The 15,165-nt window shown below is 47.3% G+C and overlaps 13 non-coding genes across 13 annotated transcripts; all 13 read right to left on the reverse strand.

Annotated features, from left to right (window-relative positions):
• Nucleotides 1–355: 355 nt before the first annotated feature.
• Nucleotides 356–428, reverse strand: trnar-ccu (transfer RNA arginine (anticodon CCU)). The gene has a single exon. It is a non-coding gene; the product is annotated as a tRNA-Arg (tRNA).
• A 1,249-nt stretch (nucleotides 429–1,677) lies between these two features.
• trnar-ucu (transfer RNA arginine (anticodon UCU)) lies at nucleotides 1,678–1,750 on the reverse strand. The gene has a single exon. It is a non-coding gene; the product is annotated as a tRNA-Arg (tRNA).
• Nucleotides 1,751–2,652: 902 nt separating this feature from the next.
• On the reverse strand, nucleotides 2,653–2,725 carry trnar-ccu (transfer RNA arginine (anticodon CCU)). The gene has a single exon. It is a non-coding gene; the product is annotated as a tRNA-Arg (tRNA).
• Nucleotides 2,726–3,974: 1,249 nt separating this feature from the next.
• trnar-ucu (transfer RNA arginine (anticodon UCU)) lies at nucleotides 3,975–4,047 on the reverse strand. Its single transcript has one exon. It is a non-coding gene; the product is annotated as a tRNA-Arg (tRNA).
• Nucleotides 4,048–4,949: 902 nt separating this feature from the next.
• Nucleotides 4,950–5,022, reverse strand: trnar-ccu (transfer RNA arginine (anticodon CCU)). The gene has a single exon. It is a non-coding gene; the product is annotated as a tRNA-Arg (tRNA).
• Nucleotides 5,023–6,271: 1,249 nt separating this feature from the next.
• On the reverse strand, nucleotides 6,272–6,344 carry trnar-ucu (transfer RNA arginine (anticodon UCU)). The gene has a single exon. It is a non-coding gene; the product is annotated as a tRNA-Arg (tRNA).
• A 903-nt stretch (nucleotides 6,345–7,247) lies between these two features.
• trnar-ccu (transfer RNA arginine (anticodon CCU)) lies at nucleotides 7,248–7,320 on the reverse strand. The gene has a single exon. It is a non-coding gene; the product is annotated as a tRNA-Arg (tRNA).
• Nucleotides 7,321–8,569: 1,249 nt separating this feature from the next.
• Nucleotides 8,570–8,642, reverse strand: trnar-ucu (transfer RNA arginine (anticodon UCU)). Its single transcript has one exon. It is a non-coding gene; the product is annotated as a tRNA-Arg (tRNA).
• Nucleotides 8,643–9,545: 903 nt separating this feature from the next.
• Nucleotides 9,546–9,618, reverse strand: trnar-ccu (transfer RNA arginine (anticodon CCU)). The gene has a single exon. It is a non-coding gene; the product is annotated as a tRNA-Arg (tRNA).
• A 1,249-nt stretch (nucleotides 9,619–10,867) lies between these two features.
• trnar-ucu (transfer RNA arginine (anticodon UCU)) lies at nucleotides 10,868–10,940 on the reverse strand. The gene has a single exon. It is a non-coding gene; the product is annotated as a tRNA-Arg (tRNA).
• A 902-nt stretch (nucleotides 10,941–11,842) lies between these two features.
• trnar-ccu (transfer RNA arginine (anticodon CCU)) lies at nucleotides 11,843–11,915 on the reverse strand. The gene has a single exon. It is a non-coding gene; the product is annotated as a tRNA-Arg (tRNA).
• Nucleotides 11,916–13,164: 1,249 nt separating this feature from the next.
• trnar-ucu (transfer RNA arginine (anticodon UCU)) lies at nucleotides 13,165–13,236 on the reverse strand. The gene has a single exon. It is a non-coding gene; the product is annotated as a tRNA-Arg (tRNA).
• Nucleotides 13,237–14,138: 902 nt separating this feature from the next.
• trnar-ccu (transfer RNA arginine (anticodon CCU)) lies at nucleotides 14,139–14,211 on the reverse strand. The gene has a single exon. It is a non-coding gene; the product is annotated as a tRNA-Arg (tRNA).
• Nucleotides 14,212–15,165: the final 954 nt, after the last annotated feature.

The raw sequence follows: 15,165 nt of genomic DNA on the forward strand, positions 1-15,165 counted from the left end.
TATCCATGGGCTTATTGTGGATGATTGTATTGTCATTTTGGGATTGCAGGAAACTTGTCTCACAGTCCATGACACTTTCTGCCATGAATTCAAGCCAAAATACAGCAGCTCCAACTGTACTGAAGTATCAACTAGATTTCTATCTGTCATGGGATTTGAACCCACAACCTTCTGACTCACACACAAAATTGTCACGCACTGAGCCATGGCATCAGATTTTATGGAGTGTCTGAAAGGAGGAGCGAGAGGTAGCAAGGCGCAGCTGTTTCAGGAGATACTGTGTGCACGACCCATCCCCTGACCCTGCCCACCCTGTGACCATCAACTGCCGTATTGTCAATCTTTAAAAAGACATCACCCCAGGTGGGACTCGAACCCACAATCCCTGGCTTAGGAGGCCAGTGCCTTATCCATTAGGCCACTGGGGCTGAACTCATGAAGTGACCCACCTGAGGGTAATTGACCACTCTGAAATGTGATATCTGCCTCACATTTTCAGAGTGTGAGAAAGTTGAGCACAGATGGAAGCTATTTTCTCCCATCATATCTGCCACTGCTCGCACCATGGCAGAGCCATCTACAACAACAGCTTGCATTTATATAGCGCCTGTAACATAATAAAACCTTCCATGATGCTTCACAGGATCATTATCAAATAAAATCTTACACCGAGCCACATGAGGTACCAGGACAGGTGTCCAAAACCTTGATCACTGAAGTAGGTTTCGAGGGAGCATCTTCAAGGAGGAGAGAAAGGTAGCGAGGCGGAGATGTTTATGGAGATACCGTGCCCAGTGCCTATCCCCCGACCCCGATTGCTCTTTGGCTTCATGGGTGATCCCTGGAACTTTGCTCAAATTTGACTTCCCTATTCCTGGATTTCTGAGCCATTTATACTATGCTACTCCACTGGACTGCACTGTAAGACTCAGTCAGCTGCTGTGACTCTGATCTTCAATTCAGTTGCTCTTTGAAAGGAATTTGTGTTGTTTACAGTCCATTCCCCATTGCTACTGTTACCTGCTGAGTCTATGACTGTCCTACTGGTTTATTTTGCTACTGTGTGGGTCCTGGCCAGAAATTCCCTCTCCTGGGCTAAAGTCCATTTCTGATCCTCGGGTGGCCTCCAACTTAACTTTCGGCCACAGAACAATTCTCCACATTTTCACGGAAATACCATCAGTATGCCTGTCGGTTACTCTGCCCTACCCACTTGTATCTACCCATGGGCTTATTGTGGATGATTGCATTGACATGTCAGTCTTTGTCTCACAGTCCATCAAGCCAAAATACAGCACCTGCAACAGTCCCTTTGCACTGAAGTATAAATTAGATTTTGTTTAAGTGCCTGTGGTGGGATTTGAACCCAGATCCACCTGACTCACAAGCAAGAGTGCTACCTATTGTGCTATGGCCATTTCGCGGTGAAAAAAGCAAGTTTTTAGGGAGTGTCTTAAAGGAGGAGCGAGAGGTAGCAAGGCGGAGCTGTTTCGGGAGATACTGTGTCCATTACCCATCCCCCGACCATGCCTTCCCTGTGACCATCAGTGAGCACTGGAACTTTGCACAAGTTTGAAGTTGATGACATCTTGGTCCGAATGAAGCCTCCCTGCCTTGCTGAACCTGACATCACTTGCCCAACTGCAACTGCCGTATTGTCAATCTTTAAAAAGACATTACCCCAGGTGGGGCTCGAACCCACAATCCCTGGCTTAGAAGGCCAGTGCCTTATCCATTAGGCCACTGGGGCTGAATACATGAAGTGACCCACCTGAGGGCAATTGGCCAGTGAAGTAGGTTTCGAGGAAGTATCTTCAAGGAGGAGAGAAAGGTCGCGAGGCAGAGATGTTTATGGAGATACCGTGCCCAGTGCCTATCCCCCGACCCCGATTGCTCTTTGTTTTCATGGGTGAGCCCTGGAACTTTGCTCAAATTTGACTTCACCATTCCTGGATTTCTCTGCCATTCATACTATGCTACTCCACTGGACTGCACTGTAAGACTCAGTCAGCTGCTGTGACTCTGATCTTCTATTCAGTTGCTCTTTGAAAGGAATTTTGTGTAGTTTACAGTCCGTTCTCCATTGCTACTGTTACCTGCTGAGTCTATGACTGTCCTTCTGGTTTATTTTGCTGCTGTGTGGGTCCTGGCTAGAAATTCCCTCTCCTGGGTTAAAGTCCATTTCTGGATCTGAGGGTGGCCTCCAACTTAACTTTCGGCCACAGAACAATTCTCCACATTGTTACGGAAATACCTTCAGTATACCTGTCGGTTACTCTGCCCTACCCAATTGTGTCTATCCATGGGCTTATTGTGGATGATTGTATTGTCATTTTGGGATTGCAGGAAACTTGTCTCACAGTCCATGACACTTTCTGCCATGAATTCAAGCCAAAATACAGCAGCTCCACCTGTACTGAAGTATCAACTAGATTTCTATCTGTCATGGGATTTGAACCCACAACCTTCTGACTCACACACAAAATTGTCACGCACTGAGCCATGGCATCAGATTTTATGGAGTGTCTGAAAGGAGGAGCGAGAGGTAGCAAGGCGGAGCTGTTTCAGGAGATACTGTGTGCACGACCCATCCCCCGACCCTGCCCACCCTGTGACCATCAACTGCCGTATTGTCAATCTTTAAAAAGACATCACCCCAGGTGGGACTCGAACCCACAATCCCTGGCTTAGGAGGCCAGTGCCTTATCCATTAGGCCACTGGGGCTGAACTCAGGAAGTGACCCACCTGAGGGTAATTGACCACTCTGAAATGTGATATCTGCCTCACATTTTCAGAGTGTGAGAAAGTTGAGCACAGATGGAAGCTATTTTCTCCCATCATATCTGCCACAGAACGCACCATGGCAGAGCCATCTACAACAACAGCTTGCATTTATATAGCGCCTGTAACATAATAAAACCTTCCATGATGCTTCACAGGATCATTATCAAATAAAATCTTACACCGAGCCACATGAGGTACCAGGACAGGTGTCCTAAACCTTGATCACTGAAGTAGGTTTCGAGGGAGCATCTTCAAGGAGGAGAGAAAGGTAGCGAGGCGGAGATGTTTATGGAGATACCGTGCCCAGTGCCTATCCCCCGACCCCGATTGCTCTTTGGCTTCATGGGTGATCCCTGGAACTTTGCTCAAATTTGACTTCCCTATTCCTGGATTTCTGTGCCATTTATACTATGCTACTCCACTGGACTGCACTGTAAGACTCAGTCAGCTGCTGTGACTCTGATCTTCTATTCAGTTGCTCTTTGAAAGGAATTTGTGTTGTTTACAGTCCATTCCCCATTGCTACTGTTACCTGCTGAGTCTATGACTGTGCTACTGGTTTATTTTGCTGCTGTGTGGGTCCTGGCCAGAAATTCCCTCTCCTGGGCTAAAGTCCATTTCTGATCCTCGGGTGGCCTCCAACTTAACTTTCGGCCACAGAACAATTCTCCACATTTTCACGGAAATACCTTCAGTATGCCTGTCGGTTACTCTGCCCTACCCACTTCTATCTACCCATGGGCTTATTGTGGATGTTTGCATTGACATGTCAGTCTTTGTCTCACAGTCCATCAAGCCAAAATACAGCACCTGCAACAGTCCCTTTGCACTGAAGTATCAATTAGATTTTGTTTAAGTGCCTGTGGTGGGATTTGAACCCAGATCCACCTGACTCACAAGCAAGAGTGCTACCTATTGTGCTATGGCCATTTCGCGGTGAAAAAAGCAAGTTTTTAGGGAGTGTCTTAAAGGAGGAGCGAGAGGTAGCAAGGCGGAGCTGTTTCGGGAGATACTGTGTCCATTGCCCATCCCCCGACCATGCCTTCCCTGTGACCATCAGTGAGCACTGGAACTTTGCACAAATTTGAAGTTGATGACATCTTGGTCCGAATGAAGCCTCCCTGCCTTGCTGAACCTGACATCACTTGCCCAACTGCAACTGCAGTATTGTCAATCTTTAAAAAGACATCACCCCAGGTGGGGCTTGAACCCACAATCCCTGGCTTAGAAGGCCAGTGCCTTATCCATTAGGCCACTGGGGCTGAATACATGAAGTGACCCACCTGAGGGCAATTGGCCAGCGAAGTAGGTTTCGAGGAAGTATCTTCAAGGAGGAGAGAAAGGTCGCGAGGCGGAGATGTTTATGGAGATACCGTGCCCAGTGCCTATCCCCCGACCCCGATTGCTCTTTGTTTTCATGGGTGAGCCCTGGAACTTTGCTCAAATTTGACTTCACCATTCCTGGATTTCTCTGCCATTCATACTATGCTACTCCACTGGACTGCACTGTAAGACTCAGTCAGCTGCTGTGACTCTGATCTTCTATTCAGTTGCTCTTTGAAAGGAATTTTGTGTAGTTTACAGTCCGTTCTCCATTGCTACTGTTACCTGCTGAGTCTATGACTGTCCTTCTGGTTTATTTTGCTGCTGTGTGGGTCCTGGCTAGAAATTCCCTCTCCTGGGTTAAAATCCATTTCTGGATCTGAGGGTGGCCTCCAACTTAACTTTCGGCCACAGAACAATTCTCCACATTGTTACGGAAATACCTTCAGTATACCTGTCGGTTACTCTGCCCTACCCAATTGTGTCTATCCATGGGCTTATTGTGGATGATTGTATTGTCATTTTGGGATTGCAGGAAACTTGTCTCACAGTCCATGACACTTTCTGCCATGAATTCAAGCCAAAATACAGCAGCTCCAACTGTACTGAAGTATCAACTAGATTTCTATCTGTCATGGGATTTGAACCCACAACCTTCTGACTCACACACAAAATTGTCACGCACTGAGCCATGGCATCAGATTTTATGGAGTGTCTGAAAGGAGGAGCGAGAGGTAGCAAGGCGGAGCTGTTTCAGGAGATACTGTGTGCACGACCCATCCCCCGACCCTGCCCACCCTGTGACCATCAACTGCCGTATTGTCAATCTTTAAAAAGACATCACCCCAGGTGGGACTCGAACCCACAATCCCTGGCTTAGGAGGCCAGTGCCTTATCCATTAGGCCACTGGGGCTGAACTCATGAAGTGACCCACCTGTGGGTAATTGACCACTCTGACATGTGATATCTGCCTCACATTTTCAGAGTGTGAGAAAGTTGAGCACAGATGGAAGCTATTTTCTCCCATCATATCTGCCACTGCTTGCACCATGGCAGAGCCATCTACAACAACAGCTTGCATTTATATAGCGCCTGCAACATAATAAAACCTTCCATGATGCTTCACAGGATCATTATCAAATAAAATCTGACACCGAGCCACATGAGGTACCAGGACAGGTGTCCTAAACCTTGATCACTGAAGTAGGTTTCGAGGGAGCATCTTCAAAGAGGAGAGAAAGGTAGCGAGGCGGAGATGTTTATGGAGATACCGTGCCCAGTGCCTGTCCCCCGACCCCGATTGCTCTTTGGCTTCATGGGTGATCCCTGGAACTTTGCTCAAATTTGACTTCCCTATTCCTGGATTTCTGTGCCATTTATACTATGCTACTCCACTGGACTGCACTGTAAGACTCAGTCAGCTGCTGTGACTCTGATCTTCTATTCAGTTGCTCTTTGAAAGGAATTTATGTTGTTTACAGTCCATTCCCCATTGCTACTGTTACCTGCTGAGTCTATGACTGTCCTACTGGTTTATTTTGCTGCTGTGTGGGTCCTGGCCAGAAATTCCCTCTCCTGGGCTAAAGTCCATTTCTGATCCTCGGGTGGCCTCCAACTTAACTTTCGGCCACAGAACAATTCTCCACATTTTCACGGAAATACCTTCAGTATGCCTGTCGGTTACTCTGCCCTACCCACTTGTATCTACCCATGGGCTTATTGTGGATGATTGCATTGACATGTCAGTCTTTGTCTCACAGTCCATCAAGCCAAAATACAGCACCTGCAACAGTCCCTTTGCACTGAAGTATCAATTAGATTTTGTTTAAGTGCCTGTGGTGGGATTTGAACCCAGATCCACCTGACTCACAAGCAAGAGTGCTACCTATTGTGCTATGGCCATTTCGCGGTGAAAAAAGCAAGTTTTTAGGGAGTGTCTTAAAGGAGGAGCGAGAGGTAGCAAGGCGGAGCTGTTTCGGGAGATACTGTGTCCATTGCCCATCCCCCGACCATGCCTTCCCTGTGACCATCAGTGAGCACTGGAACTTTGCACAAATTTGAAGTTGATGACATCTTGGTCCGAATGAAGCCTCCCTGCCTTGCTGAACCTGACATCACTTGCCCAACTGCAACTGCAGTATTGTCAATCTTTAAAAAGACATCACCCCAGGTGGGGCTCGAACCCACAATCCCTGGCTTAGAAGGCCAGTGCCTTATCCATTAGGCCACTGGGGCTGAATACATGAAGTGACCCACCTGAGGGCAATTGGCCAGTGAAGTAGGTTTCGAGGAAGTATCTTCTAAGGAGGAGAGAAAGGTCGCGAGGCGGAGATGTTTATGGAGATACCGTGCCCAGTGCCTATCCCCCGACCCCGATTGCTCTTTGTTTTCATGGGTGAGCCCTGGAACTTTGCTCAAATTTGACTTCACCATTCCTGGATTTCTCTGCCATTCATACTATGCTACTCCACTGGACTGCACTGTAAGACTCAGTCAGCTGCTGTGACTCTGATCTTCTATTCAGTTGCTCTTTGAAAGGAATTTTGTGTAGTTTACAGTCCGTTCTCCATTGCTACTGTTACCTGCTGAGTCTATGACTGTCCTTCTGGTTTATTTTGCTGCTGTGTGGGTCCTGGCTAGAAATTCCCTCTCCTGGGTTAAAATCCATTTCTGGATCTGAGGGTGGCCTCCAACTTAACTTTCGGCCACAGAACAATTCTCCACATTGTTACGGAAATACCTTCAGTATACCTGTCGGTTACTCTGCCCTACCCAATTGTGTCTATCCATGGGCTTATTGTGGATGATTGTATTGTCATTTTGGGATTGCAGGAAACTTGTCTCACAGTCCATGACACTTTCTGCCATGAATTCAAGCCAAAATACAGCAGCTCCAACTGTACTGAAGTATCAACTAGATTTCTATCTGTCATGGGATTTGAACCCACAACCTTCTGACTCACACACAAAATTGTCACGCACTGAGCCATGGCATCAGATTTTATGGAGTGTCTGAAAGGAGGAGCGAGAGATAGCAAGGCGGAGCTGTTTCAGGAGATACTGTGTGCACGACCCATCCCCCGACCCTGCCCACCCTGTGACCATCAACTGCCGTATTGTCAATCTTTAAAAAGACATCACCCCAGGTGGGACTCGAACCCACAATCCCTGGCTTAGGAGGCCAGTGCCTTATCCATTAGGCCACTGGGGCTGAACTCATGAAGTGACCCACCTGTGGGTAATTGACCACTCTGACATGTGATATCTGCCTCACATTTTCAGAGTGTGAGAAAGTTGAGCACAGATGGAAGCTATTTTCTCCCATCATATCTGCCACTGCTCGCACCATGGCAGAGCCATCTACAACAACAGCTTGCATTTATATAGCGCCTGCAACATAATAAAACCTTCCATGATGCTTCACAGGATCATTATCAAATAAAATCTGACACCGAGCCACATGAGGTACCAGGACAGGTGTCCTAAACCTTGATCACTGAAGTAGGTTTCGAGGGAGCATCTTCAAAGAGGAGAGAAAGGTAGCGAGGCGGAGATGTTTATGGAGATACCGTGCCCAGTGCCTGTCCCCCGACCCCGATTGCTCTTTGGCTTCATGGGTGATCCCTGGAACTTTGCTCAAATTTGACTTCCCTATTCCTGGATTTCTGTGCCATTTATACTATGCTACTCCACTGGACTGCACTGTAAGACTCAGTCAGCTGCTGTGACTCTGATCTTCTATTCAGTTGCTCTTTGAAAGGAATTTATGTTGTTTACAGTCCATTCCCCATTGCTACTGTTACCTGCTGAGTCTATGACTGTCCTACTGGTTTATTTTGCTGCTGTGTGGGTCCTGGCCAGAAATTCCCTCTCCTGGGCTAAAGTCCATTTCTGATCCTCGGGTGGCCTCCAACTTAACTTTCGGCCACAGAACAATTCTCCACATTTTCACGGAAATACCTTCAGTATGCCTGTCGGTTACTCTGCCCTACCCACTTGTATCTACCCATGGGCTTATTGTGGATGATTGCATTGACATGTCAGTCTTTGTCTCACAGTCCATCAAGCCAAAATACAGCACCTGCAACAGTCCCTTTGCACTGAAGTATCAATTAGATTTTGTTTAAGTGCCTGTGGTGGGATTTGAACCCAGATCCACCTGACTCACAAGCAAGAGTGCTACCTATTGTGCTATGGCCATTTCGCGGTGAAAAAAGCAAGTTTTTAGGGAGTGTCTTAAAGGAGGAGCGAGAGGTAGCAAGGCGGAGCTGTTTCGGGAGATACTGTGTCCATTGCCCATCCCCCGACCATGCCTTCCCTGTGACCATCAGTGAGCACTGGAACTTTGCACAAATTTGAAGTTGATGACATCTTGGTCCGAATGAAGCCTCCCTGCCTTGCTGAACCTGACATCACTTGCCCAACTGCAACTGCAGTATTGTCAATCTTTAAAAAGACATCACCCCAGGTGGGGCTTGAACCCACAATCCCTGGCTTAGAAGGCCAGTGCCTTATCCATTAGGCCACTGGGGCTGAATACATGAAGTGACCCACCTGAGGGCAATTGGCCAGCGAAGTAGGTTTCGAGGAAGTATCTTCTAAGGAGGAGAGAAAGGTCGCGAGGCGGAGATGTTTATGGAGATACCGTGCCCAGTGCCTATCCCCCGACCCCGATTGCTCTTTGTTTTCATGGGTGAGCCCTGGAACTTTGCTCAAATTTGACTTCACCATTCCTGGATTTCTCTGCCATTCATACTATGCTACTCCACTGGACTGCACTGTAAGACTCAGTCAGCTGCTGTGACTCTGATCTTCTATTCAGTTGCTCTTTGAAAGGAATTTTGTGTAGTTTACAGTCCGTTCTCCATTGCTACTGTTACCTGCTGAGTCTATGACTGTCCTTCTGGTTTATTTTGCTGCTGTGTGGGTCCTGGCTAGAAATTCCCTCTCCTGGGTTAAAATCCATTTCTGGATCTGAGGGTGGCCTCCAACTTAACTTTCGGCCACAGAACAATTCTCCACATTGTTACGGAAATACCTTCAGTATACCTGTCGGTTACTCTGCCCTACCCAATTGTGTCTATCCATGGGCTTATTGTGGATGATTGTATTGTCATTTTGGGATTGCAGGAAACTTGTCTCACAGTCCATGACACTTTCTGCCATGAATTCAAGCCAAAATACAGCAGCTCCAACTGTACTGAAGTATCAACTAGATTTCTATCTGTCATGGGATTTGAACCCACAACCTTCTGACTCACACACAAAATTGTCACGCACTGAGCCATGGCATCAGATTTTATGGAGTGTCTGAAAGGAGGAGCGAGAGGTAGCAAGGCGGAGCTGTTTCAGGAGATACTGTGTGCACGACCCATCCCCCGACCCTGCCCACCCTGTGACCATCAACTGCCGTATTGTCAATCTTTAAAAAGACATCACCCCAGGTGGGACTCAAACCCACAATCCCTGGCTTAGGAGGCCAGTGCCTTATCCATTAGGCCACTGGGGCTGAACTCATGAAGTGACCCACCTGTGGGTAATTGACCACTCTGACATGTGATATCTGCCTCACATTTTCAGAGTGTGAGAAAGTTGAGCACAGATGGAAGCTATTTTCTCCCATCATATCTGCCACTGCTCGCACCATGGCAGAGCCATCTACAACAACAGCTTGCATTTATATAGCGCCTGCAACATAATAAAACCTTCCATGATGCTTCACAGGATCATTATCAAATAAAATCTGACACCGAGCCACATGAGGTACCAGGACAGGTGTCCTAAACCTTGATCACTGAAGTAGGTTTCGAGGGAGCATCTTCAAAGAGGAGAGAAAGGTAGCGAGGCGGAGATGTTTATGGAGATACCGTGCCCAGTGCCTGTCCCCCGACCCCGATTGCTCTTTGGCTTCATGGGTGATCCCTGGAACTTTGCTCAAATTTGACTTCCCTATTCCTGGATTTCTGTGCCATTTATACTATGCTACTCCACTGGACTGCACTGTAAGACTCAGTCAGCTGCTGTGACTCTGATCTTCTATTCAGTTGCTCTTTGAAAGGAATTTATGTTGTTTACAGTCCATTCCCCATTGCTACTGTTACCTGCTGAGTCTATGACTGTCCTACTGGTTTATTTTGCTGCTGTGTGGGTCCTGGCCAGAAATTCCCTCTCCTGGGCTAAAGTCCATTTCTGATCCTCGGGTGGCCTCCAACTTAACTTTCGGCCACAGAACAATTCTCCACATTTTCACGGAAATACCTTCAGTATGCCTGTCGGTTACTCTGCCCTACCCACTTGTATCTACCCATGGGCTTATTGTGGATGATTGCATTGACATGTCAGTCTTTGTCTCACAGTCCATCAAGCCAAAATACAGCACCTGCAACAGTCCCTTTGCACTGAAGTATCAATTAGATTTTGTTTAAGTGCCTGTGGTGGGATTTGAACCCAGATCCACCTGACTCACAAGCAAGAGTGCTACCTATTGTGCTATGGCCATTTCGCGGTGAAAAAAGCAAGTTTTTAGGGAGTGTCTTAAAGGAGGAGCGAGAGGTAGCAAGGCGGAGCTGTTTCGGGAGATACTGTGTCCATTGCCCATCCCCCGACCATGCCTTCCCTGTGACCATCAGTGAGCACTGGAACTTTGCACAAATTTGAAGTTGATGACATCTTGGTCCGAATGAAGCCTCCCTGCCTTGCTGAACCTGACATCACTTGCCCAACTGCAACTGCAGTATTGTCAATCTTTAAAAAGACATCACCCCAGGTGGGGCTTGAACCCACAATCCCTGGCTTAGAAGGCCAGTGCCTTATCCATTAGGCCACTGGGGCTGAATACATGAAGTGACCCACCTGAGGGCAATTGGCCAGCGAAGTAGGTTTCGAGGAAGTATCTTCAAGGAGGAGAGAAAGGTCGCGAGGCGGAGATGTTTATGGAGATACCGTGCCCAGTGCCTATCCCCCGACCCCGATTGCTCTTTGTTTTCATGGGTGAGCCCTGGAACTTTGCTCAAATTTGACTTCACCATTCCTGGATTTCTCTGCCATTCATACTATGCTACTCCACTGGACTGCACTGTAAGACTCAGTCAGCTGCTGTGACTCTGATCTTCTATTCAGTTGCTCTTTGAAAGGAATTTTGTGTAGTTTACAGTCCGTTCTCCATTGCTACTGTTACCTGCTGAGTCTATGACTGTCCTTCTGGTTTATTTTGCTGCTGTGTGGGTCCTGGCTAGAAATTCCCTCTCCTGGGTTAAAATCCATTTCTGGATCTGAGGGTGGCCTCCAACTTAACTTTCGGCCACAGAACAATTCTCCACATTGTTACGGAAATACCTTCAGTATACCTGTCGGTTACTCTGCCCTACCCAATTGTGTCTATCCATGGGCTTATTGTGGATGATTGTATTGTCATTTTGGGATTGCAGGAAACTTGTCTCACAGTCCATGACACTTTCTGCCATGAATTCAAGCCAAAATACAGCAGCTCCAACTGTACTGAAGTATCAACTAGATTTCTATCTGTCATGGGATTTGAACCCACAACCTTCTGACTCACACACAAAATTGTCACGCACTGAGCCATGGCATCAGATTTTATGGAGTGTCTGAAAGGAGGAGCGAGAGGTAGCAAGGCGGAGCTGTTTCAGGAGATACTGTGTGCACGACCCATCCCCCGACCCTGCCCACCCTGTGACCATCAACTGCCGTATTGTCAATCTTTAAAAAGACATCACCCCAGGTGGGACTCAAACCCACAATCCCTGGCTTAGGAGGCCAGTGCCTTATCCATTAGGCCACTGGGGCTGAACTCATGAAGTGACCCACCTGTGGGTAATTGACCACTCTGACATGTGATATCTGCCTCACATTTTCAGAGTGTGAGAAAGTTGAGCACAGATGGAAGCTATTTTCTCCCATCATATCTGCCACTGCTCGCACCATGGCAGAGCCATCTACAACAACAGCTTGCATTTATATAGCGCCTGCAACATAATAAAACCTTCCATGATGCTTCACAGGATCATTATCAAATAAAATCTGACACCGAGCCACATGAGGTACCAGGACAGGTGTCCTAAACCTTGATCACTGAAGTAGGTTTCGAGGGAGCATCTTCAAAGAGGAGAGAAAGGTAGCGAGGCGGAGATGTTTATGGAGATACCGTGCCCAGTGCCTGTCCCCCGACCCCGATTGCTCTTTGGCTTCATGGGTGATCCCTGGAACTTTGCTCAAATTTGACTTCCCTATTCCTGGATTTCTGTGCCATTTATACTATGCTACTCCACTGGACTGCACTGTAAGACTCAGTCAGCTGCTGTGACTCTGATCTTCTATTCAGTTGCTCTTTGAAAGGAATTTATGTTGTTTACAGTCCATTCCCCATTGCTACTGTTACCTGCTGAGTCTATGACTGTCCTACTGGTTTATTTTGCTGCTGTGTGGGTCCTGGCCAGAAATTCCCTCTCCTGGGCTAAAGTCCATTTCTGATCCTCGGGTGGCCTCCAACTTAACTTTCGGCCACAGAACAATTCTCCACATTTTCACGGAAATACCTTCAGTATGCCTGTCGGTTACTCTGCCCTACCCACTTGTATCTACCCATGGGCTTATTGTGGATGATTGCATTGACATGTCAGTCTTTGTCTCACAGTCCATCAAGCCAAAATACAGCACCTGCAACAGTCCCTTTGCACTGAAGTATCAATTAGATTTTGTTTAAGTGCCTGTGGTGGGATTTGAACCCAGATCCACCTGACTCACAAGCAAGAGTGCTACCTATTGTGCTATGGCCATTTCGCGGTGAAAAAAGCAAGTTTTTAGGGAGTGTCTTAAAGGAGGAGCGAGAGGTAGCAAGGCGGAGCTGTTTCGGGAGATACTGTGTCCATTACCCATCCCCCGACCATGCCTTCCCTGTGACCATCAGTGAGCTCTGGAACTTTGCACAAATTTGAAGTTGATGACATCTTGGTCCGAATGAAGCCTCCCTGCCTTGCTGAACCTGACATCACTTGCCCAACTGCAACTGCCGTATTGTCAATCTTTAAAAAGACATCACCCCAGGTGGGGCTCGAACCCACAATCCCTGGCTTAGAAGGCCAGTGCCTTATCCATTAGGCACTGGGGCTGAACACATGAAGTGACCCACCTGAGGGCAATTGGCCAGTGAAGGAGGTTTCGAGGAAGTATCTTCAAGGAGGAGAGAAAGGTCGCGAGGCGGAGATGTTTATGGAGATACCGTGCCCAGTGCCTATCCCCCGACCCCGATTGCTCTTTGTTTTCATGGGTGAGCCCTGGAACTTTGCTCAAATTTGACTTCACCATTCCTGGATTTCTCTGCCATTCATACTATGCTACTCCACTGGACTGCACTGTAAGACTCAGTCAGCTGCTGTGACTCTGATCTTCTATTCAGTTGCTCTTTGAAAGGAATTTTGTGTAGTTTACAGTCCGTTCTCCATTGCTACTGTTACCTGCTGAGTCTATGACTGTCCTTCTGGTTTATTTTGCTGCTGTGTGGGTCCTGGCTAGAAATTCCCTCTCCTGGGTTAAAGTCCATTTCTGGATCTGAGGGTGGCCTCCAACTTAACTTTCGGCCACAGAACAATTCTCCACATTGTTACGGAAATACCTTCAGTATACCTGTCGGTTACTCTGCCCTACCCAATTGTGTCTATCCATGGGCTTATTGTGGATGATTGTATTGTCATTTTGGGATTGCAGGAAACTTGTCTCACAGTCCATGACACTTTCTGCCATGAATTCAAGCCAAAATACAGCAGCTCCAACTGTACTGAAGTATCAACTAGATTTCTATCTGTCATGGGATTTGAACCCACAACCTTCTGACTCACACACAAAATTGTCACGCACTGAGCCATGGCATCAGATTTTATGGAGTGTCTGAAAGGAGGAGCGAGAGGTAGCAAGGCGGAGCTGTTTCAGGAGATACTGTGTGCACGACCCATCCCCCGACCCTGCCCACCCTGTGACCATCAACTGCCGTATTGTCAATCTTTAAAAAGACATCACCCCAGGTGGGACTCGAACCCACAATCCCTGGCTTAGGAGGCCAGTGCCTTATCCATTAGGCCACTGGGGCTGAACTCAGGAAGTGACCCACCTGAGGGTAATTGACCACTCTGAAATGTGATATCTGCCTCACATTTTCAGAGTGTGAGAAAGTTGAGCACAGATGGAAGCTATTTTCTCCCATCATATCTGCCACTGCTCGCACCATGGCAGAGCCATCTACAACAACAGCTTGCATTTATATAGCGCCTGTAACATAATAAAACCTTCCATGATGCTTCACAGGATCATTATCAAATAAAATCTTACACCGAGCCACATGAGGTACCAGGACAGGTGTCCTAAACCTTGATCACTGAAGTAGGTTTCGAGGGAGCATCTTCAAGGAGGAGAGAAAGGTAGCGAGGCGGAGATGTTTATGGAGATACCGTGCCCAGTGCCTATCCCCCGACCCCGATTGCTCTTTGGCTTCATGGGTGATCCCTGGAACTTTGCTCAAATTTGACTTCCCTATTCCTGGATTTCTGTGCCATTTATACTATGCTACTCCACTGGACTGCACTGTAAGACTCAGTCAGCTGCTGTGACTCTGATCTTCTATTCAGTTGCTCTTTGAAAGGAATTTATGTTGTTTACAGTCCATTCCCCATTGCTACTGTTACCTGCTGAGTCTATGACTGTCCTACTGGTTTATTTTGCTGCTGTGTGGGTCCTGGCCAGAAATTCCCTCTCCTGGGCTAAAGTCCATTTCTGATCCTCGGGTGGCCTCCAACTTAACTTTCGGCCACAGAACAATTCTCCACATTTTCACGGAAATACCTTCAGTATGCCTGTCGGTTACTCTGCCCTACCCACTTGTATCTACCCATGGGCTTATTGTGGATGATTGCATTGACATGTCAGTCTTTGTCTCACAGTCCATCAAGCCAAAATACAGCACCTGCAACAGTCCCTTTGCACTGAAGTATCAATTAGATTTTGTTTAAGTGCCTGTGGTGGGATTTGAACCCAGATCCACCTGACT

This window comes from Pristiophorus japonicus, chromosome 19 (assembly GCF_044704955.1).
Source record: "Pristiophorus japonicus isolate sPriJap1 chromosome 19, sPriJap1.hap1, whole genome shotgun sequence".
NCBI lineage: Eukaryota > Metazoa > Chordata > Chondrichthyes > Pristiophoridae > Pristiophorus > Pristiophorus japonicus.